A 6,921-nucleotide genomic window follows, 5' to 3' on the forward strand; every position below is an offset into this window, starting at 1 on the left:
TCGCCATTTGTAGGTCATACCTCAAAGTTAAAATCGGTGTGAAAAAACCTTACCTGTGAATGAGTGAAATCGGGGTTAAACTTCAATTGCCATTTCATGGTCTGTAGTTGGTGTAATGGTCCTGCAAGCAGAATGGTTTTTGCGTATCTGTTCGCTTTTGCAGGTCAATTCTGAAGGTCAAAATTGGTATTGCAAGCGAACTCACTGAGAACGAAAGAAATCGGGACTCAATTGGAAGAACACCAGTCAAGGCAAAAAGTCAAAATTGACTATCGGAGGTGAACCACGAACGGACCTGGAACGATTTAGTGTTCGCGTGTTTGTGCTAGAAACGAAAAACGAACCTGTTATCTCTATTCGCTTTTCACAAACGTCTTATGTGCTCAGAACGGATCTGTGTTCATGTGTTACCACTTGGAACTAAAGGGCATGAAGCAAAAGTAGAGTGAGAACAATAAGCGAACCTGTGAGTGGGTTCGCCTTGAGGTAAAATCAAATGAATTAGGACCGAACCTGGAACAACGAACTTGGGTTCGCTTGTTAATGGTTGGAGCGAATGAAGGGAGGACCGAAAGAGAAAGGGTGTTTCGGCTGATGAAGCTTGAAACGAAAATGGAAGCGAAAGGAACCGAACCTTCGGTTGGGTTCGCTTCAGGTGAATAATTGGCGGTCTTGAAACGAACTTAGGTTCGGTCACTTGAGCTTAGATTGCACGTTCGCTTTGTTAACGATGTTCGCTGTGATTATTTCTCCACTTCAGTCATGTTCGTTTATACAGTCAAAGAATTGGGGAAGAAGATAAACATGTTACATTTATGGTCCCTGAAACTTTGGCGAATTGACTCCTTTGGTCTCTATGCGTTTCATGCCTTGGCTGTTTTGGACCAATTCCAGATTTTGTTACAAATAAAGGGGTTTATTGGTGCATGATTACAATTCCAGCCCCTGAGTTTCTGGAAAGTGACAATTCCAGCCCATTTTTCGAAAAAGTTTACAATTTTAAGGGTTGGTGAACAGTTTTGAATTCTTTAACACACATTTTTTTTTTCGTGAACAGAAAATTAAAGATTTCATCAAGTCTTGGCGGTTCGAAAAGTCGTTTTTCGTCATCAAGTCAAATTTTCAGGACTTTTTCGGATTTTATACTTCATTGTATATATCATTTTGTCGCGGGGGAGCGCAGTAATTTTTTTTATCCATTCAAGATCATTCTCATGACCATTTGAAGGCTTTATAATCATGTTTTTGATTATAAATCGGGGGAGAATTTGGTATGGGCATTCGAAATTGGATTTGTGACTTTTCAAATTTAAAGATTTTTGATAAAGCTTGTGGTAGAATTATGAAGGTAGCTTTTACAGTAGAAGTTCTTCATCGAGCTCTACTAAAGCTTTTATAGAGAAGTATCCTTTACAGTAGAAGTTCTTCATCGAGCTCATCTAAGGACTTGTTATATCTCCGACTTCTAGTATTTTCTCGATCAAGTGGCATTACGAATCTTAAAATTTAGGTTGTTACATGATAATTTTTGGTGGCTTATATCATTAGCTTATTTGAAGATCATTGTGACTTGGAGGGGGAGCTCTTCAAAGACAAGAAGTGATTTGGTTTCTTTGTTTTGAAATGGGTTTTTTTGGCGGGTTTGGCTTTATTGAAGATTCTTTGGGATTACATCAGAAAATGAAGTTTAAAGACATTACTTCAGTGCTTAGTTCTTATATCCTAGAACCCGTTTTTGAAGACCATTGAAGAATCATGATTCATGGATTGCTTCATATATTCCTCGTCGCGAGATCATTTCTTATTTGCTAGATGCTTGTTTGGAAGTTGAAGTATTGTCATCCATTCCATACTTTGAGGGGGATATTGTAGGGTTTCAAAGTACTCCATGGATGATGGCAATGGGCCCCCCTTGATGAAGTGTAGGTTAAAAGCCCAATACTTGTCTTTTCCCTATATATAGTCATGTATTATTCATAAATAGGGTTAAGAGTGAGGCAAAATGTAGCCGCCACGTTGTGAGGTTTCTTATGTAGTGTTAGATTCTTTAGTCTATGCTGAAAGTGTAATTTATTCCTCATGTTATGAATAAATCGAGTGATCATTCGACATATCTTCTTTATTTGTGTTTGTTCTTATTTTCCGCATCTTGTTCATCAAATCATAATTAGGGTTTTAATCCCAACACCATACAATCTGAATAAAGTTCTCAGGTAGTCAGGGTAGCTTCGATTCCAATGTCCCTTTCCTTGGCAATAGAAACAAACAGGCTCATTGGGAATGACATATGGAACAATCTCAGATTTGGCCTTTCCCTTATGATCAAAACTTTTGATCATGGCCAATTCCTTTCCTTTAGGAGAAGGAATCATTTCTAGGATATCCATGTCATTGCCCATGTCAGCTTGAGAGGCAGATCTTCCAGTCAAATTTGCTTGACCATTGCGCCAAATCATTGCTGATTCAGCAGCAATCAGCAAATAGGTAAGATCAATAAGGGTCATGTCGTGATCTGTCACATATTAGTGTTTAACAAACTCACTATATGACTCGGGAAGTGACTGAAGAACCTAGTCAATAGCCAACTTCCTTGGGAACACGACACCCAACATTCTCAGCTTGTCAATGTGTGACTTCATATCCAAGACATGTGCACACACAGACTTTCCATCCTTGTGTTTGCTATCCAATAGGGCTTGAGTGATCTTGAACTTTTCAAGTCTTTGAACTTGTGGGTTAGGGAGAATAATTGGAGGAGGTGGAGGAAGTGAAGCATGATATTGTGGAACATCATCTTCATGTGGAAAGCTTGTTCCAAAAGATTTGGGAAGACCATGGTTGTCTGAACTAGACATCTACAAGGGAGAAATTCAAGTTAGTTGATTTAAGTCCTTAATATAACACCCAAATGAAATATTAAGGCTAGGACCCAACACAATATTTTACAATTCGGAAGAGGGATGCCGTAATCCAATTGTAAAATATTTGAAGGTAGGTAAATGAAGATTTACCAATTTCCACCATGAAAAACGAAATTGACTATTAGGTTTTAAATGGATTGAATTCCTAGATCCTTTTAGATTCATTGAACTTTTCAATGGCATGTTTAAATCTTGATTGTGCCCTTCAAGTTTGTGACTGGGATGCCGGGGATCACAAACAAGGTGTGAATAACCATGCAAATTAGCTTGGTACACCCAATGTTACAACCACCTAATCAATGTGTCGGTTAACCACACACACTCCATTAATTTATGATTAACATCAAGCTACACGTGCTCCACTAACGACTTAGCAAGGTGCAAAGTCCAATTTCATCGGTTAGCACCAAATTCACATTTTCCTAAGTAACTAAGATTGGGAATTTATAAGTGTTTAGTTAGTAAGTATTTCATTATACTTTTAATGAGAATTTAAATGTCTTGTCAAACCCAATCGACTAACGACCCTACACCAGTCAAGGAAGCGGTGGGTGAGAGTGGACACCCAGTAAACTACCATTTTATAGGCAGTAACCTTATACCCCCTTATAGACCGGCTTCGTGAATGAGGCCTACTAACTGTAAGACTGACTTTACTCTTATACATATACATAAATATTAAGCCTATAATATTATAATAGTAGAAGTGTTGAATTTTACACTTTTAAAATTCTAGGGTTTGGAACTAAATGTTTCAAAGTGAGACTTTGCATTTACAAATTTCAAAACTTAAGGGCAAGTTTTGAACTATTCAAAACTTTTGGTATCCATAACTTATGAGTTTAATATAGGTTTTATGAAAAGACTCTTGACATTCCATAACTTGAGGACAAGTTATGGAAGACTTAAAACCATTTTATTATGACATTTAAAAATGAGACCTTTCATTTTCCATAACTTGAGGACAAGTTATGGATTTCACCAAAAACAATTAGATCAAAAATTCCAACTAACAAAATCAAAAAATTTGCCTATGATCTAATTAAACTCATAAGTTAAGATAATTCATATCAAACAAGTTTCAAGAAATTAGTCTAATCATATAAACTAATACAAATCATGAAACTTTGACAATTATCTTTTAATTTGATGAGAATCATCATTACCATAACAAAAAAATCAAATTTTATGAACTAAAACATTTTGTGGTAATGATTCTAATCCAAAACAGGCCAAAAAAACTCGAAAAACTGCCGACTGAAGCACCAACTCGTCGAGTACATGAACTGGACTCGGCGAGTTGGGTTGTTTCTGAGTGGACTCGGCGAGTCAGCCAGTGGACTCGGCGATTCCATCAGTCAGATGCAAAAAATTCGATTTTTTCAACTTTAAAAACCAATAAGCATCCAGTATAATGGAAAACAATCCTACGCTCTAATACCACTGATGGGTTTTAGTATACTACAACATCCTATGGTGCATATAAAACCCTAAATGCTTTGGATCTATGTTTTCTCTAATTATATATGCAATATTGTTTCCAAAGCATTAAGCCTACAACTAGCATACAAAATTATATAATCAACATAAAAGGGATTTATAGAGTTACCTCTTTGTTGTAGCTTGTAGAACTTCTTGAGTTTGGGCCTTTAAGAACTTAGTGCCCCAAGTGTTGCACCTCAAATGGAATCACAACACACCTAGAACAAATGATGACTTTTGAGAGAGTTTCTTCCACTCAAATCGGCTATAGTGACTCCAAGAACACTAGTGTATTATTTTGGATACTAAGGGGCTTCTTATATAGTGTGGCATGATTAGGGTTACACCATGTAAACCCTAATGGGCATGACCTTCCATATTCCTTTGGCTCCATGGGTTTAAACCTCCATGGATCATCCATGGATTGTCACATGGGTTTAGCCCAACCTAAGGAATCATGGATCATTGGCCCACACCATAAGAAGGAACGATTTACCAAATCAACCCCTTATATTTAATTAGTCTCTTTTGATCACAAAATTAATCCCAAACTAATTCTTGATCAATACTAATTAAATAATATGATTTCATATTAATATATTAGAACTTATAATATATTAACAAATCATAAATAACCTCTTCTCAAAAGTCCATCCTATCAAATTGTCCTGGTGATATGCAACCCAAATGGACCATGCTACTCTCGGGTCAAGTACATACCAATTATAGTTATGGGCTTAGACACCTAATCCAACAGTCCTATCTGCCCATAGTATGAAAGGAAGTTCTTCTGCCCATTTTCCTTTCTTCTCATCCAACCTTTTCTACCAGTTGTTGACTATAATTTTATTGCTGGATTCTGCTTGGCCGTTGGCTTGATTCCCCAACTAGTGCAAAAGTCCCTTGTCCTTTTGCTTATGAATTGGGATCCATAGTTGCATATAATTTCGCCAGGGATCCCGAACCTCGTCAAGATGTTATATTTGATGAAGTAGACTACCTCTTTGTCTCTTACTTGGACGTAGGCTTAAGCTTCTATCCGTTTTAAGAAGTAGTCAGTCATTACTAGCATGAAGACATTTCCTTCAGGGGCTACTGGCAGTTTACCCACTATATCCATTCCCCATTTCATAAATGGCCAAGGGGAGATGATGGGATGTACAGGTTCTGCTGGTTGATGTAGGAAGTTGCTATGCCTTTGACAAACATCACATTTCTGGGCATAAAGGAAGGAATCTTTCTTCATGGTTAGCCAGTAGTATCCCATCCTCAACACTTTGGAGCATAAGGATCTGCCCCTAGTGTGGTTGCCACAGTCTCCTTCATGTATATCCTTTAGGACCTCTGGAGCTTCATGATCTTCTAGGCACCTAAGGTATGGACCTGCTATAGATTTTTTTGTATAACTTACATTGGATTATAACAAACCTTGAGATCCTTGTTCTGAAATCCCTTTCGTTTTTCTATTCGTTAGGGATCGTGCCATTCTGGAGGTATTCCATAATGGGTTGGATCCAGGATCCCGAGGTTGAAGATGGATCCTTGATATCGAGATCCTGATGCCGAATTGTCGAATCGAGATCTTCAATTGTGGCGACGTCATTAGTTTCCACGTAATTGTCGGGATCCTTCGGTCTCTTGGTAGGATCATCGATTGTCGGGATCAATACATGGGTTGTAGGAATCCTGGTTTCTGGAGGAATCCTTAAGGAAGATCCTAAATTGGCTAAAGCATCTGCTTCAACATTGTCTTCGCTAGGAACCTAGTTTAGGCTAAATGTTTCGAATTTTGAGGCCAAGTTTTTGAGGATCTGGAGATATAGTGCTAACTTCTCTCCTTTCACTGCATATGATCCATTAAAATGGTTAGTTAATAGTAAAGAATCGACGAATACCTGAAGATCCTTGATTTGAAGATCTTTGGCTAGCTATAGTCCTATAATTAGTGCCTCGTATTCTGCTTCATTGTTGGTTGCATTGAATTCACAACTAATTGCTTGGGGTAGGATGTCCTACTGTGGCTATTTTAGTATGATCCCCAAGCCAGTTCCTATTTGGTTTGATGCTCCATCTATGAATAACGTCCATCTTCCCATGTTCTCTTCTTCTATAAGTTGTTTGGCTTCTATTTCAACTTCAGCTCTTCGATCATCACTAAAGTCAGCCACAAAATATGCGAATGCTTGGGACTTTATGGTGGATCTTGGTTCGTACTTTATGTCATATGTGCTTAACTTCATGGACCATTTTGCCATTCTTCCTGACATTTCTGGTTTTCTCATAACATTCTTAATTGGATAGTTAGTTCTTACTGTTATAGGGTGTGTTTTGAAATAATGTCTTGATTTAGTAGAAGTTGTTACTAATGCAAGTATAAGTTTTTTAAGGTGGGAATATATGGTCTCAAGATCCAGGAGACTTTTACTTACATAGTATATGGGATGTTGGTCCCCATTGAGATCCTTAGCTAATACTGCGCTTACCGCGTTTGAGGATACTGAGAGGTAAAGAAGGAGTG

The sequence above is a fragment of the Lactuca virosa genome, chromosome 7 (assembly GCF_052849685.1).
Source record: "Lactuca virosa cultivar CGN04683 chromosome 7, Lactuca_virosa_CGN04683_v6, whole genome shotgun sequence".
Lineage (NCBI taxonomy): Eukaryota > Viridiplantae > Streptophyta > Magnoliopsida > Asterales > Asteraceae > Lactuca > Lactuca virosa.